The sequence below is a fragment of the Nerophis lumbriciformis genome, linkage group LG39 (genome assembly GCF_033978685.3).
Source record: "Nerophis lumbriciformis linkage group LG39, RoL_Nlum_v2.1, whole genome shotgun sequence".
Taxonomy (NCBI): domain Eukaryota; kingdom Metazoa; phylum Chordata; class Actinopteri; order Syngnathiformes; family Syngnathidae; genus Nerophis; species Nerophis lumbriciformis.
The window spans coordinates 426,400-449,956 of NC_084586.2; the positions used below are offsets into that span (position 1 = coordinate 426,400).

A 23,557-nucleotide genomic window follows, 5' to 3' on the forward strand; every position below is an offset into this window, starting at 1 on the left:
CATGTGGAGAGACTCTGTCTAATGCAAGTTTGACAATTTGGGAGCTCTCAAAGAATGTATAGGGGAGAAAGAGGAGAAAAGGTCTAAATCTAATGGGTCACGCAGGGTCCCTGGAGGTCTTCCTTCAAGCCAGAACCTCCAAAAGGGGTACACATGTGGAGAGACACTGTCTAATGCAAGTTTGACAATTTGGAAGCTCTCAGAAAAAGTAGAGAGAAGAAAGAGGAGAAAAGGCCTAAATTGAATGGGTCACACAGGGCCCTGGAGGTCTTCCTTCAAGCCAGAACCTCCAAAAGGGGTACACATGTGGAGAGACACTGTCTAATGCAAGTTTGACAATTTGGAAGCTCTCAGAAAAAGTAGAGAGAAGAAAGAGGAGAAAAGGCCTAAATTGAATGGGTCACACAGGGCCCTGGAGGTCTTCCTTCAAGCCAGAACCTCCAAAAGGGGTACACATGTGGAGAGACACTGTCTAATGCAAGTTTGACAATTTGGAAGCTCTCAGAAAAAGTAGAGAGAAGAAAGAGGAGAAAAGGCTTAAATTGAATGGGTCACACAGGGAACCTGGAGGTCTTCCTTCAAGCCAGAACCTCCAAAAGGGGTACACATGTGGAGAGACACTGTCTAATGCAAGTTTGACAATTTGGAAGCTCTCAGAAAAAGTAGAGAGAAGAAAGAGGAGAAAAGGCCTAAATTGAATGGGTCACACAGGGCCCTGGAGGTCTTCCTTCAAGCCAGAACCTCCAAAAGGGGTACACATGTGGAGAGACACTGTCTAATGCAAGTTTGACAATTTGGAAGCTCTCAGAAAAAGTAGAGAGAAGAAAGAGGAGAAAAGGCTTAAATTGAATGGGTCACACAGGGAACCTGGAGGTCTTCCTTCAAGCCAGAACCTCCAAAAGGGGTACACATGTGGAGAGACACTGTCTAATGCAAGTTTGACAATTTGGAAGCTCTCAGAAAAAGTAGAGAGAAGAAAGAGGAGAAAAGGCCTAAATTGAATGGGTCACACAGGGAACCTGGAGGTCTTCCTTCAAGCCAGAACCTCCAAAAGGGGTACACATGTGGAGAGACACTGTCTAATGCAAGTTTGACAATTTGGAAGCTCTTGAAGAAAGTAGTGGGGAGAAATAGGAGAAAAGATGAGTTTGGGCCTAACGTTTTGAGTGAGTGGGATTACTAGGCCTGTAGAGGTCCACTTTTGCCACCATGCACCCCATGAATGCTACACATGTGGAGACTCACCACCTGATCTAGTGTTGAAAAGCAGAGTGCTCTCTGGCAAAGCGCTAGTGAGATATCTCAGAAAAGGAGGCGTAATTCTTCTTAGGTCAAAGGTCACCAGCACTCATGCGGCCCCCTTGGACCCTACATTTTGTACAGAGGTCATGTTCAGACCCCGCTGTCAGACGGCAGTGAAAAAAAACAGGGTTGATGGCGTCCACAATTTTTGTCCTAAAACTTTCTTCAAAAAGCTCTTAAAGTTCTACAGTCTAACAAGGTTCTGCTGGCCATTTTGGAAAAGTGTCGACAAGGTCACACGGATCTGATATTTTAATATGTGGTTTGGGAATGCCAGACGAGTAGTTTGACATCTGTCGGGTGTCGGTGGCTTTTTGATTGGCGGGTCATCAAATGCAGAAATCGTCTATATTCAAAACACCACCAATTGGACAAATGTTAAAGTAATTGGTTCAAAATTGCTTTAAAATCCCGAGAGATGGTTTTGGACAAGAGATTTTGGGTTAAGAGTCTCTAAATCTTTTTGTTAGCTACTTAGCTTTAGCCACGTGCTATCAAGGTGCAACAAAGGTTTCCTTCATTGGTGGACTAATCTGAGTGACATAGTCAAAAATCATCTCAAACTTCCAAGGGAAAGTACTTTGTTATTGTGTTGAAATGACCACTGCAATATCTTGACCTCTGACCCCTAGGGAAGGCACCAGCAACTCTGCACTCTGAAATTGGTTAGGAGTCCTTCCAGTCAAAACCAGGGGACATAGAGCCTCTTCAGCGGCAGGGCCTAGACCGTGGAACAACCACACATTATCTGTCAAATCCTCCCAGTTCCTGGGCTCATTTAAATCTATGATAAAAACATATTTTTACTCCAAGGCGGTCAAATTAGATTAGATGTCTTTATTTGTAGCCGCAGTAAATGTGGCTCTCAGTGAGAGACTTTCATACAAAACAATACAACAAATAAACAAAACAATAATTAAAATCAATAAAGAAACAAAATCCAGTAAGGCAGGCTATATTGGTCATTAATTATATATACATATATTTTATACATTTTTATTTATTTATTACATTTTAGTATTTTTATGTGACATCGCCTTCCGCCCGAATGCAGCTGAGATAGTCTCCAGCACCCCCCGCGACCCCAAAAGGGACAAGCGGTAGGAAATGGATGGATGGATGGATCTTTTTGCACTTCTTTGAAGGTATATTTCACTATTGTAGTATTTTATATATCTATCTGTGTTACAATGTAAACGTGACACTGCTTGCACTATTTTAAAATAGTTTCTTATGTTGGTACAGCACTTTAGCCAATTGTTTTTAAATATTTGTATTTAAAGGAATACACTACACTTAGCAAGATGCTATAAAGATGAAACACATTTATCCTCAATCAGTAGACAAATATGTGCAACATAGTACAAACTTCCAGGGAAATCCTGACTAAAATCACATGTTGCCTGTGGCCCCTACCTGTAATGTGTGTTCTTTGGGGCCTGCAGGTAGTTACTTTATAAAGGATATTTAATTTAATTTAATTCAAGCAACTTGATTGGTTCCCAGTGAGGTAATTAAAGGCATAGTGACATATTTACACTACTGTAAGTAACTTCGACCTCTTATTGTTGAAGTCTTCTTTGGAAATGTGATGAGCATGAATGTTAAAGAAGTATAGTTTATGGGGAAAAGACATGAATCAGCAAAATTGATTAGGAAAAAAAAATGCTCTCCTGAGATACAAATATATTTGCATCATGTAAAGTTTAATGATGCAGAACAATGTAGTGTATTTTGTACATTTATTGATGAATTAATGTGACTAATGTGTTGTTCAGCAGGTCAGCAAACTTCAAACTGTTGATGGTGGGGGAGGGGAGAGTTTCACTCATGCAGTGTGGGGGAGGGGATCAATCAAGGTGATGCAAGGAGTCACCATTTTCAAGACTTTCAAACTTAGACACAAGACCTGATTAAAGGCTGACATGTTGTAAATAAAACAACTATCACATCCAACAAAACAGTAGAAAGTAATAAGACCACAGAAGTTAAATTAAAAACCTTGATTAAGTTAAAAAAAATAGCTTGAGATACAAATGTATTTCCTTTATATAAACTGTAATGATGTAGAACTATGTAATGTATTTTGTACATTTATTGATGAATTAATGTTGAACACAACTAGTGTGTTTTTCAGCAAGTCAGTAAACTTCAAACAACTCTTGAGTGTGGGGGAGGGGCGCGCTTCAATCAAGCCACATGCAAGGATGCGTTCATGGCAGAAGGAATTTTTTGCTTTCTTCATTGAGACTTATTTATGCTTAAAAGCAGTATGGTTTGAGTTTCAAATGTTGGACTAATTATTTAATGAACCATTGTTAAACATAATCCTACTAGTTTACTGAAGAGTGTGGATTGTAATCAGTAGCTTAGTCCATGAAGTGTCACAACATTGACATCCGAGTGGACGTGAATGCATCACCAGAAAGTGCGAGCCCGCAGATGCACATCAACACCACTGAAGCGGTGTGAAGAACAACTAACGCAAACAAAACAAGAAAACCACAAACAAATCTTACAACTAATCAAGGTAAGACATATTTTGTAAAATTATGCTTGTTAAGTGTTTAATATCTGTCCGTTACCATTTCTAACCGGAAGTAAAGCTGTGCTAATGATAGCTCATTTAGCTAACAATGGACAACATGCACACTAACTTCAGTTAGTGAGTAAAACTCTAACATGTTATTTTTCACATTTACTGCCCTGTTACCTTGGTATATATATATATATATATATATATATATATATATATATATATATATATATATATATATATATATATATATATATATATATATATATGCTGTGACTTGTTTCTCATTTTGTTGTGGCCTAGAACATGAAAAAAAATCTGCTCACTATTTTTACTGCACACTTTTCTAATTTGTTAGCATTGAGAAAGTGTTTATTTTATGGATAATACTTATGAGATGTTTTGGTAGATAATTATATTGTTTGTTTCAATCTTTCAATAGTTTTTATCTGACTTTTTATAAAGAATTCACAAGTTAGTTTACTAAAGTCAGTAAAATGTTTGATTTATTTCTTTATAGATGGACGGTGTTATAGATGGCTCTTTATCTGAATCCAGCAATGATCCAGAAAGTGACTACATGCCGTCAATGTCTGATAGTTCATCCTCAACAGTGGCACCTGGTCAAGAGTCACAAGTCAGTGGAAGTCAGGCTCAAAACTCAGATGGTAAGAAACTAATTTGGTTGAAACTGTTTAACTTGCATATTTTTTTTATCTAATTATTGTCTCTAAATGTCATAAAATGAGACAGTTGTGTTGCCTTTTCCTTATCATGAGTGTATCAGGTACGTAGTAGTATCTAGTAGGGCTGGGCAATATCGTAAAAGGATCACAATTATTTTTGTTATCATCCCATCTCAATATCACAATTTGTAATCTTATTTTCAACCTGCCACTTTTAAAACATCTGTTCTAAAAAAAAAATAAACTAGAGATTAGTTCAACATTGTATTAACATGCTGAGTAAATAAAGTGAATTAAATGAGAAAAAGCACTTTAACATAATAATGTCATAAACTCTTTGAGTTGACATGCTTTTAAGTAAAAGAAAGCACACACAAGGATACATTAGTTATTTCAACACTGGTGGCCAAACTATATCGTCTTAGAAGCTGTCCATTTATTGACTAACCAATGAAGACATTTAAACACACAGAAGATAATACAAATAATAACAGAAGAAATGAGCAAATTAAAAAGATGGTTTGACAAAAACAGACTATCCTTGAATCTCAGTAAAACTAAAATAATGCTATTTGGTAACAGTAGAAAAGAACATCATACACGAATACAAATAGACGGAGTAGACATCGAAAGGGTAAAAGAAACAAGATTTTTGGGAGTATAAATAGATGATCAAATGAACTGGAAATCTTATATACAAAACATACAACATAAGGTGGCAAAAAACATTTCAATAATGAATAAAGCAAAATACGTCCTGGGCCAAAAATCACTTCATATTCTCTACTGCTCGCTAGTGTTACCATATCTGAGTTATTGGTAGAAATATGGGGAAATAACTACAAATGTGCGCTACATTTGCTAACCGTGTTACAAAAAAGATCAGTTAGAATAATACATAATGTTAGAGAACATACAAACCCTTTATTTATTGAGTCAAAAATATTAAAGTTCGGTGATTTGGTAAAATTGCAAACAGCTAAAATTGTGTACAAAGCAAACTATAACCTGCTACCAAAGAATGTACAACAATTCTTCTCAACTAAAGAGGAGAAATATAACTTTAGAGGAAAAAATAATTTAAAACATTTATATGCACGGACAACGCTGAGAACCTTTAGCATATCAGTATGTGGAATTAAATGATGGAATGGATTAAGTAAAGAAGTGAAACATTGTACTGATATGATCCAGTTCAAGAGGTTGTTCAAAATAATAATGCTTACAAAGTACAAAGAAGAATAATTATGATAAATACTTTCAACCTTATTGAAAATAAGATATTCTTCATCTCAGTATGTTGATAATGACTGAATTAATTAATTACATATTACAAAACTGTTGTGTATACTAATTCACAGATGTTATTTTATTATATAAAAAGGTCAGTAAATGATTCTATATATTTGTAAACGCTCTGAAGTGGGAAAGGGGTAGGATTAAATAAGCTTTGCTTCTTCCTACTCCTTTTCGGACATGATGTAAAGTGAAATTATATGAAATTGTGTGATGTATTATACTGTAAGTGTGGTCATGTTCCAAATAAACTAAAGAAAGAAAGTAGCAGTACAGTGTAAAAACAAGTTGACTTTATATGCTTAATTGTGTTTCATTGTATCCAGTAAACCATAACCAATTGTATTTACAATCCACAAAGTATGTGAAAATACAGTCTAAAATGCCACAAATTCAGTCGGCCATTTTGAATATTCTGCTCCGAAAACTTTTGGTAATTTCCGTAGATTCTACATCACCGGAGGAACGCTTCTGCACTTTGACTATTTTATTAGATCAGTCATACTGGAAATTCATAACAATTGTAAAGAGATGTGCTGTTTATCATTCACAATCCTTATGTAAGACAAGAAAACATATGTTTTTATTTTGTATGCATTCTAAATGGTAAATAAATATCTAACAATTTAGTTAACAAATGCAGGGTCCTCTCATTATACTCTCTAAAAACATCCAAAAAGCACCAACAATACTCCATTTACATGTCGTGACCTGAAAATGAACCAAATATGAGTGATATTGTTATTATAAGCGCCAAGGCAGACAGACTATTTGGCGCATTAATAGCAGTGAGCTAATACTAGCTTATGCTGCTATTGTTGACACACTTCTGTGTCAACAAGTTTGGTCTCAAACTTACTAAAAGTCAATTGTAGATTATAATTCATGCATCTCTCACCTAGTAGACAAATGTGGCCATGGACCCACATGCTGACATTTATTTTGCTGCCCTCAGCTACATGTTAAGCTCCAAGTTTAGTCATTCTGTTTATTCTGCATAACTTGTAAACGAATGTTGGGCAGTAAAAGTTTGACTCTGATTGGCTGTTCCCTCATGTTAGATTGAGTTTATGTTTGTGCACAGCTGATCACCGTGATTGACCAGAAATGTATCACAATCATGTAATCGCCCAGTCCTAGCATCTATCCAGTAAGATAAGCTGATGTTAATGCTTCTAGTTCTTTTCTTGTTGAATAAGACATTCTCATTCGAAAGACGTCACTATAAAGTAGAGCTGGACAATTAATAAAATTTTTATTTCAATTTCGATCATGGCTGCTTACTATCATGAAAATATAATAATTTAAGTGAATTATTTCAGTATATTGCTTTCCATAGTGAAACCCATTATCTACATATTTAAATTACACTTAAACCGATGTGGGTGGCACTGGGAGCAGGTGGGTAAACTGTCTTGCCCAAGGACACATCAGCAGTGACTCAGATAGCGGAAGCGAGGATTAAACCTGGAACCCTGAAGTTGCTGGCATGGCTACTCTAACAACAAAGCCAGGCCGTTCCAAAATTTAAAAAAAAGAATACAATTAATGTGCTGCGCAACGTGCATGCAAATTCCGGAACTGCTGACGGTAAAAGAGACGAGGAGCGAGTGAGTGGAAAAAAAGAGCACGTCTACTAGAAGTGTGGGATGTCACCATGGTTGCTACTTTTTTTGACACGTTAGTATGCCTAATTAATCATTACTAAACTCCACAAAAAAGTAAAGCATGATTTCCACGCACATGTAACTGTGGACAAAGTCACATAATTTGCCAATGAAACAGAATCCGCTATTAAACGCAGAAAATCAGTGAAATTGACATACATGTTAGTGAAATGTTGTCATTGTGATGAGAAGAAATACTGGTTTGGAAAATAATGTGTCTGGTAGCGCTCATTTATCCCCAACACACTCAACCGGCCCGTGCTAAACTAAACAATGTAGAAACGGCCCCTTGAAACAGCGACTAAACTAGGAAGCTAAAGCTAGCAAGAACAATCCATACACACACAACACATCTCATCTGTTAGGTTGTTGTGAATGACATCATGGATGTAACATCAATGTACACACAATCATACACACACAACACATCTTATCTGTTGTGTTGTTGTGAACGACATCATGGATGTAACATCAATGTACAAACAATCATACACACACAACACATCTCATCTGTTTGTGTTGTTGTGAACGACATCATGGATATAACATCAATGTACACACAATCATATACACTCACACAACACATCTCATCTGTTTGTGTTGTTGTGAACGACATCATGGATGTAACATCAATGTACAAACAATCATACACACACAACACATCTCATCTGTTTTGTTGTGAACGACATCATGGATGTAACATCAATGTACACACAATCATACACACACAACACATCTCATCTGTTGTTGTTGTGAACGACATCATGGATGTAACATCAATTTACAAACAATCATACACACACAACACATCTTATCTGTTTGTGTTGTTGTGAAGGACATCATGGATGTAACATCAATGTACAAACAATCATACACACACACATTAATTAATATCTAGCCCTACTTAATATGACCGAGAAAATGGGTCACCAGCTTATTTATAAACTGTCCCGGCTCAGATTTCCCTATTTGTTTATTTACAATATGCAGCAATAATTGAAATGACATTGAACAAAGAGAGCACAGTCTACCAAAAACATTCTTGGCCAATAAATCTGATTCTGATAATATTGAAATATATATGTTATTAGTAATTAATAACACATTTGTCTTTAAACATACATAAACATTTGTTGTTTTAAAGAAAATATAAGCATCATTGCAAATCAATATGGCCTAGTGGTTAGAGTGTCCACCCTGAGATGGGTAGGTTGTGAGTTCAAACCCCGGCCGAGTCATACCAAAGACTATAAAAATGGGAGCCATTACCTCCCTGCTTGGCACTCAGCATCAAGGGTTGGAATTGGGGGTTAAATCACCAAAAATGATTCCCGGGCGCGGCACCGCTGCTGCCCACTGCTCCCCTCACCTTCCAGGGGGTGATCGAGGGTGATGGGTCAAATGCAGAGGACAAATTTCACCACACCTAGTGTGTGTGTGACAATCATTGCTACTTTAACTTTATATATATAACCACACCCCTAGCCTCACCCCCAGCCCCACATATCTAGGGGAAACCCTGTCATCCTTACACTGATGTGTGGTAACAATCCTGTTGTAAATACACTGTAAATCACCTTCAAGCTAAACTAGACTATGTATATTATTTTCCTTCTGCAAACTGACTTTAATGTTCTCTTGCTTTTTGTCTTCTCTTGAAGCCTGTTCAAGATTCTGATGGTATGAACTTCATTGCAGTGGCATGGTGATATGGTATATTAGTGTATTTGCTAGTAGGATGAGCTACACTTAATGATGATGCTTCTTTTCTTTCAGAAGAACCGGACATTCTGACTCAAAAGACCTCAACTCCAAGACCATGAGATCAGGCCTGCTGAAAAACACTGAGAAAACAGGTAACCTCCATAAACTCCAGAATATTTCAGTAGTTTTTCAGCAGGTCTTGACCCTGAGTTTCTTCAAAATTTCCATATGCATAAATTCAGAGTGGAAAAATATTTACCAGTTATGCAGGACTGCTTGATTACCAGCAACTACCTTTTCTAATTTCTGTTTCAGGGAGCGATTGACAGTACCCCCAAAAGAAGTTCCATGGTAGGCCTTGGTGTTGTGAAAAAAAGACGACAGTACGGCGACAGCACATCACTCTGAATAGAGTTCCTGGTAAAGAACTTAGTCTCAAGGCTCTTGATGCAGAACTGATACTCGCCACTGGAGAGATGTTAAGAACCAAATCTACAATTCCATCACATCCCAAAAAAGTCAAGTTTGAGTTTATCAGTCTATTGTCTAAAAAGTGTTAGGTAACACTTTAAAAGTGGTCAAGGAGGTTCTTTGCCTCACTCTATGACTATTTCACTTCATGCTAAACTGCTGTTGATGCACTTAACAGTTGATGAATCTGTTATAGATCAGTTGATTACCTCATATTGATAATAATGGCACTTTTTGATGACACTAATTAACCATGACCACGTGTATTGATGACACTTATTGATAATAATAATGATGGCAATTCTTATTGGTAATAGCGTTGATAATGAGACTTGATACTGACACCGCTTATTGATAAAGACCCTAATTCACAATGGCACTCATTGATAATTACACTTATTAATACAGACTACTTGACGACGATGACACTTATTGAAAATAATGAGACTCATTGATAATATTGATGCATTGATTTAGACACTAATTGACAATGACACTAATTGATAATGACCCTTTTTGATGATGGTTATTTATATTGATAATAGCACTTGACATAATGACACCTATTGATAATGACATTTATTTGTGATTACGACACTTAGTGATACTAGCATCGCTTATTGATAATGACACTACCGTATTTTTCAGACTATAAGTCGACGTTTTTTTCATAGTTTGGCCGTGGGTGCGACTTATACTCCGGAGCGACTTATGTGTGAAATGATTAACACATTACCGTAAAATATCAAATAATATTATTTATCTCATTCACGTGAGCGACGAAGCAAATGGCAGCCATCATCACACACACGTCAGCAATCGTCACTCACATGCCAACCAATAAGAATTCGGTTGGGGCGGGCCATGGCAGAAGTGCATTGTGGGCCATGATATGCTAACTGCTATATGCTATACGCTACTGCCAGAGCTATTAAAATGGATCACATCAACATTGGCGGTAACTTATAAAAACTGAGAAGTGCTGAACTAAAATGGCACCGAAAAGGAAATCATATACTGCAGATTACAAGCTGGACGTAGTCAAATATGCTGCAGAAAACTGCGATCGAGCAGCAGAAAGAAAGGACGCTAGCGGCGCATACCAGGAGCGACACCGGGGAGGAAGATTTCATGGGATTTAGCGATCGGGAGTGACAGATTGTTTGGTAAACGTATAGCATGTTCTATATGTTATAGTTATTTGAATGACTCTTACCATAAAATGTTACGTTAACATACCAGTTGGTTATTTATGCGTCATATAACGTACACTTATTCCGCCTGTTGTTCACTATTCTTGATTTATTTTAAATTGCCTTTCAAATGTCTATTCTTGCTGTTGGCTTTTATCAAATACATTTCCCCCAAAAATGCGACTTATACTCCAGTGCGACGTATATATGTTTTTTTCCTTCTTTATTATGCATTTTCGGCCGGTGCGACATATACTCCGTAGCGACTTACACTCCGAAAAATACGGTAATAGACGATGAATCTTATTGATAATGATGCTTATGGATGATGACGATAATGACAGTTAACAATAATGATGTTATTACTAATGGCACTTATTGATATTGATGATGACATTGATGATCAATCTTTCTATTCATTATAGTTAGAGTATTGTGGACCAACTTATCTTCCATTAGATGATCTATGCTGCTTTATAATAAAATAATTTTGCTATCAATTTGTGTAAAATATTTTGTTAATACTTACATGTGTTTGAAAATTCTGGGAAATCGTCATGAATTACATTTTTTTTTTCAAATATACATATCAATCAATAATAGTATTAGATTAGATTTTTTTCAGTTAGAATAACGCAAACCTGATATGATATGCTCACCTAGAAAAGGCCTAAATCTGCACTTGAGTACAGTTAAAACAGTAATTGAGTAATAATGTGTTACTTAAAACTTAAAAGCAAATTAAATGTAAGGTAGCAGCTTGAAAGTCAAATCCCAGAAATAATAGCTGTAGTACAGTTGTACGAGCAGTAGTAGGGTAATACTATAAGTAAAATAAGTTGTTAGTGTAGCTGTGAAATGTCGTAGAAGTAATATTATCATTTGTAATAGTGTTACCAGCTGCAGTAGCAAAGCCATTATCAGCAGGAGTTGTTGGTGTATTAGCACTACTAGTAGTAAATGTATTGCTATTACTTCTACTGCCACTATATGACTATATTGTGTCATATATCTATATGTATACATTTATGTTTTATTATATGTATATATTCATATATACTGTACTGTATGTATTTATATATACATGTTGTGTATGTTTAATTTTCTACTATGTAATACATGTTTTGTACATTTATACAATAATGTAAACTGAATGAAAATAGTCTGAGAAATGAGCAAGATATGATTTATTTTCAATTTAGATGTGTTACTTTCATTGAGTACTTTGCGGTAGAAAATGGATGGATGGATGGATCTTTTTGCACTTCTTTGAAGGTATATTTCACTATTGTAGTATTTTATATATCTATCTGTGTTACAATGTAAACGTGACACTGCTTGCACTATTTTAAAATAGTTTCTTATGTTGGTACAGCACTTTAGCCAATTGTTTTTAAATATTTGTATTTAAAGGAATACACTACACTTAGCAAGATGCTATAAAGATGAAACACATTTATCCTCAATCAGTAGACAAATATGTGCAACATAGTACAAACTTCCAGGGAAATCCTGACTAAAATCAAATGTTGCCTGTGGCCCCTACCTGTAATGTTTGTTCTTTGGGGCCTGCACGTAGTTAAGTTTATAAAGGATATTTTATTTCATTTAATTCAAGCAACTTGATTGGTTCACAGTGAGGTAATTAAAGGCATAGTGACATATTAACACGACTGTAAGTAATTTGACTTCTTATTACGGAAGGCTTATTTAGAAATGTGATGAGCATGAATGTTCAGGAAGTATAGTTTATGGGGAAAAGTCATGAGGAAAAAAATAACTGATGTGAAATACAAATGTATTTGCATCATATAAACTGTGATGATAATTGTTATTTGTTTTTCAAATAATTAAAGACTTTATAAGAGAAAATGTGTTGCTGTGATGCTCAGTCACCAGTAAGCATTGAGTGTAGTTTTATTAACATATATTATTACAGTATTTGTCAACAGTAAAATACAAAAGGGAGCAAAAAAGGCCTACAAGCTATAAACAGAAATGGTCTGACCAGAAATGGGCCCATCAGCGCCCCCATGAAAAGGTCCTCACTAAGGTGGTACAAAACTTTTTCGCAAGGTATTTTTCCTTTGTGTGTTTTAAAAATCTGAGGTGGAAACTGGAGTTAGGAGGCCACCTAGTGTTGAAGTGTAAGATCAGTTTGTCTCTAAGTATAGCAGAAAGGGTGGTCCTCACTTCCAATGGGAACTTTTCCGGTCCTCACTTTGGTGCCTGTACAAGAATGTGTGTGTGTGTGAGTGTGTGTCAGCTCGCGGTGTGTTTCAGTCAATTACTCTTGAGGAGGAGAATAAGATGTCTGAATGGCCCCCTCCCTTCCCAAAAGTGAAGAATGATTGAGTAGAGAGGCTGTAATTTATTAATTATGGTCTATATTCTTAGACCACGGCTCTCGCTTCACTCAATTTGTATGGATTGAGTGGTAATTACAGTGTGCGAGTGTGTGTGTGTGTGTGTGTGTGTGTGTGTGTGTGTGTGTGTGTGTGTGTGTGTGTGTGTGTGTGTGTGTGTGTGTGTGTTCATATAATCATTTCAATGGCAGGTTCCTTACGGATTGTCATTAGAGCTCATGTCTACTTTTATGACACTAATCAAGCTTTTTTTGAATATTGACAAAAATCTAACAGACAGGTAATTATACTTCTTAAGGGAGCATGTTAATTCAATTTGATTAGGATGAAAGAATGTTTAGCGCCACACTACCAGTACAGCACACAGTACAGTACAGCGGTACCTCGGTTTTTCAGAATCAGAATCATTATTAAATTGGGATGTTCAGCACAATCCCATTGAAGAGCAGACAAACATTACAGGGAGACAAAACAGGATCGCTGACGGGTTTGCCAACTTCCTTACAGAAAAAGGTGGGAAACCGGTAAACAAAAACATATCTAATTGTTGAAATGAATAGTCATATATTAAAATTTGAGAGCACCTAATGACAAAACAAAAGGTCGGCAATTCAAGTTGTGTATGTGCTTTTATTCTGAAGGTTTCGCCCAGGATGTTTCAGACCCTGGCAGCAAAAAATAAATAAAAAAGATAACTTGATTTTTTTTTTAATGTAACATTGCATGGTGAAAACAAGCTTGGTGGTACAGGAGCTTTGTATATATAGTGCTCATTACACTATACGGCTATACGGGATGGTGTGGCGTGGTTGGGTTCCTGGTTCGATCAATCAATCAATCAATGTTTACTTCTATAGCCCTAAATCACGGGTATCTCAAAGGGCTGCACAAGCCACAACGACATCCTTGGCTCAGATCCCCAGCTTCTACCAACCTAGTCACGTCCATTCTGTCCTTGAGCAGGACACTTCACCCTTGCTCCTGATGGGTCGTGGTTGGTTAGTCCCTTGCATGGCAGCTCCCGCTATCAGTGTGTGTGTGAATGTGGAAATAGTGTCAACGCGCTTTGAGTACCTTGAAGGTAGAAAAGCGCTATACAAGTATAACCCATTTACCATTTATTTATCTAGATTTAGTTAACAAAATGTATGCGAGAGAAAACATTTTCGTTCGTAATCCGCTTTAAAGGATCAGACGAAGAGCAAATCGTACAAAAAATATATATAAATTGTCCCTTAAAAATGATAGAAATCCAATTAAACCATTTCAGATTAAGGATGGGCACCTTTTTATTTGAACCGATACAGTACCAATTCTCGGCACGTGGGAATCGATAGCAATTTCCGGTACATTAGAGTGTGTTCATGTTAGGGATGTAACGATAAAGTGTAATAATGATACAACCCCCCGACGGTTAGCATTGCTGTTTTAAATTAAAATGACTTTTAAAAAAATACATGACTGATAACTACACTAGGGCTGGGCGATATGACCTTTTTTTAATATCTTGATATTTTTAGGCCATGTCACGATACACGATGTATATCTCGATATTTTGCCTTAGCCTTGAATGAACACTTGATGCATATAATCACAGCAGTATGATGATTCTATGTGTCTACATTAAAACATTCTTCTTCATACTGCATTAATATATGCTACTTTAAAACTTTCATGCAGAGAAGGAAATCACAACTAAAAAAATCACTATTTTTTTCATACGGTGTTGATCTGGAAATGTTTGCTTCTGCATTTTGATGGTGTGGGCGTGTGGCACCGAACGGAGATGTTGACATGCGGAGTAAGCACTGTTCATTCTCTAGCAGGTGACTTTTCAAATGATGCTACAAATTAGCAGTAATGCTACTTCATTAATATATGCTCATTTTAAACTTTCATGCAGAGAGGGAAATCACAACTAAGTCAATTTACCAATACTGTATTTATTAAACAGTTATTAAGCAGTGGCACAAACATTCATGTCATTTCAAAACAGAAAGTGCAAGATTGTCAGAGACATTTTAAAACAAGCTATGAGTGCACTTTTGTGCATGATGTCACTAAGATGACATATCAAAACAACACTAAATTAAAGTGCACTTTTTGTACAGAACGCCACTACAATATTTTAAAACAAATAAAGTGCACTTTTGTGCATGATGTCACACAAGATATTTCAATAAGTGTCAAATATAAATTTGCTGCATAATAGGAAATCAAATAGTATATGTCCTTCGCTATGTGGTAGGTTCCTGCGGATGTTATCTCCTTATGTTGTTGACTATTTTTTTCATACGGTGTTGATCTGGAAATGGTTGCCTCGGCATTTTGTTGGTGTGGCACTGAACGGAGATGTTGACATGCGGAGTTTCAAACACTCTTCATTCTCTAGCGGGTGACTTTTCAAATTATGCTATATATTAGCAGTAATGCTACCTTTTGTAGTAACGCTTTTGCCCCACACTTGACAAATTACGGTTGTCTGTTTAACATATTCCCGCATGAAGCCAAACCACCGCCACAGGATGGACCCCCTGCTGTTTTTCTTGGGAATTAATTCTTCCTTCATTTGTTACCAGATTCGCACCTTCTTTCTCTCGTATTACCACTCGCACCACAGCTAACGTTACCCGTGCTACCTCTCTGCTCCGCGAGGACGTATACGTATGTGACGTATGTAAGAAGGTGCGCTTGTTTTACGTCTCTGTGAGAAGGAGAGACAAGAAAGAGTGAGAAGAGCCTGTAGTGTAATGCCTGCAGCTAAAAGCAACTGCGTGAGAACATATACTCAAATATCACGATATAGTCATTTTCTATATCGCACAGAGACAAACCCGCGATATATCCAGTATATCGATATATCGCCCAGCCCTAAACTACACTTTGATAAACTCTGACTGCTATCTTAACTTGAAAACAAGAGACATTAACGTCTTTGCCCATTAAGAAACGATATACTCCAATCCAAAGGTATACAAACACATTATTGTCTGAGCAACTAAAATATTCAATTGCTAAAGTTCAAGTGTTAAATAGAGCCATTTAGAGGGGAACATTATCACCAGACCTATGTAAGCGTCAATATATACCTTGATGTTACAGAAAAAAGACTATATATTTTTTTAACCGATTTCCGAACTCTAAATGGGTGAATTTTGGCGAATTAAACGTCTTTCTAATATTCGCTCTCGGAGCGATGACGTCACAACGTGGCGTCACATCGGGAAGCAATCCACCATTTTCTCAAACACCGAGTCAAATCAGCTCTGTTATTTTCCGTTTTTTCGACTGTTTTCCGTACCTTGGAGACATCATGCCTCGTCGGTGTGTTGTCGGAGGGTGTAACAACACCAACAGGGACGGATTCAAGTTGCACCAGTGGCCCAAAGATGCCAAAGTGGCAAGAAATTGGACGTTTGTTCCGCACACTTTACCGACGAAAGCTATGCTACGACAGAGATGGCAAGAATGTGTGGATATCCTGCGACACTCAAAGCAGATGCATTTCCAACCATAAAGTCAAAGAAATCTGCCGCCAGACCCCCATTGAATCTGTCGGAGTGTGTGAACAATTCAGGGACAAAGGACCTCGGTAGCACGGCAAGCAATTGCGGCAGTTTGTTCCCGCAGACGAGCGAGCTAAACCCCCTATCGACCCTAGCTTCCCTGGCCTGCTGACATCAACTCCAAAACTGGACAGATCAGCTTTCAGGAAAAGAGCGCGGATGAGGGTATGTCTACAGAATATATTAATTGATGAAAATTGGGCTGTCTGCACTCTCAAAGTGCATGTTGTTGCCAAATGTATTTCATATGCTGTAAACCAAGTTCATAGTTGTTAGTTTCCTTTAATGCCAAACAAACACATACCAATCGTTGGTTAGAAGGCGATCGCCTCTCCCGTGTCGCTGGCTGTCGTGTCGTTTTCGTCGGTTTCGCTTGCATACGGTTCAAACCGATATGGCTCAATAGCTTCAGTTACTTCTTCAATTTGGTTTTGGCTACCTGCCTCCACACTACAACCATCCGTTTCAATACATGCGTAATCTGTTGAATCGCTTAAGCCGCTGAAATCCGAGTCTGAATCCGAGCTAATGTCGCTATAGCTTGCTGTTCTTTCTGCCATGTTTGTTTGTGTTGGCTTCACTATGTGACGTCACAGGAAAATGGACGGGTGTATATAACGATGGTTAAAATCAGGCACTTTGAAGCTTTTTTTAGGGATATTGCGTGATGGGTAAAATTTTGAAAAAAACTTTGAAAAATATAATAAGCCACTGGGAACTGATTTTTAATGGTTTTAACCATTCTGAAATTGTGATAATGTTCCCCTTAAAAAGCTGCTAGATAGAAAAACAGGAAAAATAACTTTGCTGATATAATCAAGTATGACTAACTTCACGTGTCCATTTCGTCTCATATTGACTGAATTCTCTTTTCACTTTTTTCAACAAGTCAACGCTAAAGAGACTTCAGACTGTACAAAATGCGGCTGCCAGACTTTTGACCGGTGCACCCAGAACAGCCCATATCAGCCCCGTTTGATCCAGTCTTCATTGGCTTCCAGTTAAATTCCGCATTGAGTTTAAAATGTTAGTCCTGACAGTACATCACTGACTTGCTATGCCCCCTACTCTTCAGGGCGCAGCCTCCGGTCTTCAGGCCAGGGTCTTCTAAAGATCCCAAAAAACTTTTTTTAAAACCCGTGGAGACCTGGCATTCCAGGCTATATATAGCTCCCAGACTCTGGAACAATTTGCAGTCCCTTTGTGATCTTGACTGTGTTGACACTTTTAAGAAACATTTGAAACCTTCTCTTTTTAGTAAAGCTTTTAGTTAATGCACCTTTTAACTATCAATTTTTAATCCACTTTGTATTATTTTTATGATGTTGCCCCTGTTGTTTTACTTCACCTATGTTTTGTACAGCGCTTTGTGATTTTATCTGTGAAAAGCGCTTTATAAATAAAATGTACTTACTTATTACTTAACATGAAAACAAGAGACATTAACGTCTTTGCCCATTAAAAAAAGTATATACCGTATTATTCGGAGTATAAGTCGCACCGGCCGAAAATGCATAATAAAGAAGGAAAAAAACATATATAAGTCGCACTGGAGTATAAGTCGCATTTTTGGGGGAAATGTATTTGATAAAAGCCAACACCAAGAATAGACATTTGAAAGGCAATTTAAAATAATAAAGAATAGTGAACAACAGGCTGAATAAGTGTACGTTATATGAGGCATAAATAACCAACTGGTATGTTAACGTAACATATTATGGTAAGAGTCATTCAAATAACTATAACATATAGAACATGTCACTCCTAATCGCTAAATCCCATGATACGTCTAGTCTCTTACGTGAATGAGCTATCCATCCATCCATCCATTTTCTACCGCTTATTCCCTTTGGTGTCGCGGGGGGCGCTGGAGCCTATCTCAGCTACAATCGGGCGGAAGGCGGTGTACACCCTGGACAAGTTGCCACCTCATCGCAGGGCCAACACAGATAGACAGACAACATTCACACACTAGGGCCAATTTAGTGTTGCCAATCACATATTATTTGATATTTTAAGGTAATGTGTTAATAATTTCACACATAAGTCGCTCCTGAGTATAAGTCAAACTGAAGAAAAACTGCGGCTTATAGTCCGAAAAATACGGTACTTACTTAACATGAAAACAAGAGACATTAACGTCTTTGCCCATTAAAAAAAACGATATACTTGAATCTAATGTTATATAAACTAGAGATGTCCGATAATCTCTTTTTTCCCGATATCCGATATTCCGATATTGTCCATCTCTTAATTACCGATTTCAATATCAACCGATACCGAAATATATATAGTCGTGGAATTAACACATTATTATGCCTAATTTTGTTGTGATGCCCCGCTGGATGCATTAAACAATGTAACAAGGTTTTCCAAAATAAATCAACTCACGTTATGGAAACAAAATGCCAACATGGCACTGCCATATTTATTATTGAAGTCACAAAGTGCATTGTTTTTTTTAACATGCCTCAAAACAGCAGTTTGGAATTTGGTACATGCTCTCCCTGAGAGAGCATGAGGAGGTTGAGATGGACCGGGGTTGGGGGGTTGGGGGGGTGGGGGTGTATATTGTAGCGTCCCGGAAGAGTTAGTGCTGCAAGGGCTTCTGGGTATTTGTTCTGTTGTGTTACAGTGTGGATGTTCTCCCAAAATGTGTTTGTCATTATTGTTTGGTGTGGGTTCACAGTGTGCCGCATATTTATGACAGTGTTAAAGTTGTTTATACGGCCACCCTGAGTGTGACCTGTATGGCTGTTGACCAAGTATGCAGTCATTCACTTGTGTGTGTGAAAACCGGTAAATATTATGTGATTGGGCCGGCACGCAAAGGCAGTGCCTTTTAAGGTTTATTGGCGCTCTGTACTTCTCCCTACGTCCAGCGTTTTTAAAAAGTCATACATTTTACTTTTTGAAACCGATACCGATCATTTCCGATATTACATTTTAAGGCATTTATCGGCCGATAATATCGGCAGTACGATATTATCGGACATCTCTAATACAAACACATTACTGTCTGAGCAACTAAGATATTCAATTGCTAAAGTTCAAGTGTTAAATAAAGCCGATAGAAAAATAGGATAAAGAACTTTGCTGATATAATCAAGTATGACTAACTTTATTTTGTGACAGCTAAAAGCTAAATTTAAACCCTGAAATTAGCCTCTGTTAGCTCATCGCCAAATAATGTAAATGGAAATTGTGCCGAAGCCACCAGGATGTTGAGATTTCTGCAATTGCGGCGTCGCTCTCAAAAGGCGATCGGGAATAATAATTGGAAATAATTTGCGTGTAGGAAGCTGCGCCATTACGAGCCTTGGCGAGCCGGCGAAGACGCTGCCTCCGAGCCGCTGGAGAGAGACGGCGCGTCGGTGTGCGGCCGTGACTCAACTCCCAGCTAGTCAATACCAGAGGGCCCTTGTGGATCACTTTTGTTCATTTAAGTACGCACGAGGCGGAGAGAGTTGGCAATGTTGGGATGGAGGTTAAAAAAAACATTAATATTCATTAGGAAATAATTCATCCGACTATGGGATGAAGTGCGGTGGGTGTCAAGACTCCCAGCAGGTAATATTAGCGTGCACAGAATCACGCAGGGGAAAAATAAAATCACTAATTTTGACCAAGCGGTTTTGCAAATAGATGACTTTTTTTTTTTTTACACGTGACACAAGTGTCATTGTGAAAGTTTTTCCGCGTTATGAGGCTTTGTCCGCAGGCTCAGCTGCGAGATATGATCAATGGCAGCCATGAATAATGAAGAGGCCGAGTGCTGCAGACACTTAATTACACTTTTGAAAAGCCATTCTGCCTAATTGAGGGGAAAAAGAATGGTTAACGTGGTTAAAGGCTGCAAACCACATTTTGTATAAAAAAAAGCATAATCGCGCGGCAATTTTACTTTTCACATGAATGTGCTTTGGCCCTTTCCTTTGACCCGGCAGTATTGTTCTTTTCATGTGAAGGCTAATTGCTGCCATCTGTTACAGTTGGCTGAAATTAGCGATAAACTCTTTAACACACACTTTGTCTGTTGTTGTCATAATCACCCCGAATAACGGGCGGCATCAATACGCTCCTCCAAACCCGATTTGGGAGTTAATGGAGTCAGATGGGGGCGGCGGGAGCGTGTTCTCGGGGTTAATGCTGTTAGAGATGTTGGCAGAGAGCAAATGAAATCAGTCATAGATGGAGGTCTCTCCAGTCGGCCAGACAGGCAGAGCCATTGAGGAGAGGGGGGTGAAAAAAAGCAAAAGAAGATGCGTATGGAAATAAAAGTCTGCATGCTCGCAGTCTAATGTGCTTCCTGCAGACACGATTTCCAAACTTGGCCCTGGAGTCGCGCTCGTGGCTCGGGGCGCTCGTTGACAGCCGACGCAGCTGACAAGAAATGTCACCGAGTAAAAGTTCGGGCACCGTAATGGATCTTTGTGAACCGGACAAGGTGATTAATAATCGGTAGCTTGAGATTTTGAGTTTTTCTTTGATGGATGCGCAAGTTCAATACAAAGGTCTTGCCACTTTGACCTCCGGAGGTGGTTTAAAACTCTTTTGTTCCGAATGTGGGAGGAGAAGCGATGTTTCCTACCCTGAAGCTCGTTAAACATTATCCTGATGATGAAAGCTTCAGACTATGGACTAAAGTACCAGGACTTTCTCTTGTAGGAATTTTGCCTATCGTTCACAATCATTATGAGAGACAAGAACACAGCTTTTTTTATTTTTATTTTTAAAGATGATAAAAAACACTTGAAAGATGCGGCAAATGGGAGCATACTTGCCAACCTTGAGACCTCCGAATTCGGGAGATGGGGGGGGGGGGGGTTTAGGGTAGCGGGGTGTGTATATATTTTCAAGTATTTCTTATATATATACATATTAGGGCTGCAACAATTAATCGATTAAATCGATTATAAAAATAGTTGGCGATTAATTTAGTCATCGATTCGTTGGATCTATGCTATGCGCAGAGGCAATTTATTTTATTTTATTTTATTTTTTATTGTTTTTAATTTTTTTATAAACCTTTATTTATAAACTGCAACATGTACAAACAGCTGAGAAACAATAATCAAAATAAGTACGGCGCCAGTATGCTGCTTTTTTTCCTTCAATAAAATACTGGAAAGGATAGAAATGTATTTTGTCTCTTTTATCCGATTATTAATCGATTAATCGAAGTAATAATCGACAGATTAATCGATTATCAAATTAATCGTTAGTTGCAGCCCTAATATATATATATATATATATATATATATATATATATATATATATATATATATATATATATATATTATAATATATTATATATGGAAACTCGTTCACCTCCGAACCGAACCAAAACCCCCGTACCGAAACGGTTCAATACAAATACACGTACCGTTACACCCCTAACATATATATATATATATATATATATATATATATATATATATATATATATATATATATATATATATATTTATTTATTAAGTAGCGTACAACACGTTGTGTAAACAATGCACACCGAGGCACAACACACTGCATGCTAGCAGCGACGGCGCTACGATAGACTGACCATACGTCCTCTTTTCACCGGACATGTCCTATTTTGCGGGGCTGTCCAGACAGAGTTTCTTAAATGCCTCAAATGTCCGGCATTTTGAGTTAGGGTTTTTCAATGTACGTTCAGGGTTAAGAAGGGGTTGAAAACAAAACAAATTGTGCGAGCAGCAGCATTCGTGAGGAAGGGGCAGAGACAGAGAGAGCGAGAGAGTTGTGATAAACGCGCATGCGTCGCCAGGCTCTGCTTTTTATCAAAACATAATATTGAATCAAAATCAATGTTATTATGAATTATTGACCTATCCAAGGTTCTGATTACTTCACATCAAATATTCCACTAAGAAAAATATTTTTGGTGGAAGATTTTGCAAATTTGGTAAATAAATAACCCAAAAATGTATATTTTGTTGTTTTCTTACTGTACCGAAAATTAACCAAATCGTGACCTCTAAACCGAGGTACGTACCGAACCAAAAATGTTGTGTACCGTTACACCCCTACTATAACTATAATAAACTAAAAGTAACGTTTGACAACCTTTTTCCAAAACACAATAAAGAATGTGAGATATAACAGGGTAATGCATACATTTATCATTGGTTTTCAAAACGCTTACAAAAAAGTGGGACTCCAAATATTTACTGTGGGACCCTATTTTTAAGACTTGATGGGGTCCCTGGGACCCTATTTTGAAAATTCCTAGCGCCAACACTGATGGAATATTGGTGCGTGCAAAACAGCGGCAGGCAGTTCTTATACTAATCAAATATTAGAGATGTCCGATAATATCGGACTGCCGATATTATCGGCTGATAAATGCTTTAAAATGTAACATCTGAAATTATCGGTATCAGTTCCAAAAAGTAAAATGTATGACTTTTTAAAGCGCCGCTGTGTACACAGATGTAAGGAGGAGTACAGAGCGCCAATAAACCTTAAAGACACTGCCTTTACGAGCCGGCCCAATCACATAATACCTACGGCTTTTAACACACACAAGTGAATGCAAGGCCTACTTGGTCAACAGCCATACAGGTCACACTGAGGGTGGCCGTATAAACAACCTTAACAATCTTACAAATATGCGCCACACTGTGAACCCACACCAAACGAGAATGACAAACACATTTCGGGAGAACATCCGCACCGTAACACAACATAAACACAACAGCACAAATACCCAGAACCCCTTGCAGCACTAACTCTTCCGGGACGCTACA

The 23,557-nt window shown here is 37.6% G+C and overlaps 1 protein-coding gene and 1 long non-coding RNA gene across 2 annotated transcripts in view; both read left to right on the plus strand.

Moving 5' to 3' along the window:
* The window catches only part of LOC133577821 (uncharacterized), a 66,533-nt gene that overhangs the window by 33,154 nt on the left and 9,822 nt on the right, over positions 1-23,557 (plus strand). The window lies entirely within an intron of this gene.
* LOC140677632 (uncharacterized) lies at positions 3,278-9,306 on the plus strand. The gene is made up of 4 exons (XR_012049423.1): positions 3,278-3,832; positions 4,359-4,506; positions 9,149-9,167; positions 9,264-9,306. It is a non-coding gene; the product is annotated as an uncharacterized lncRNA (long non-coding RNA).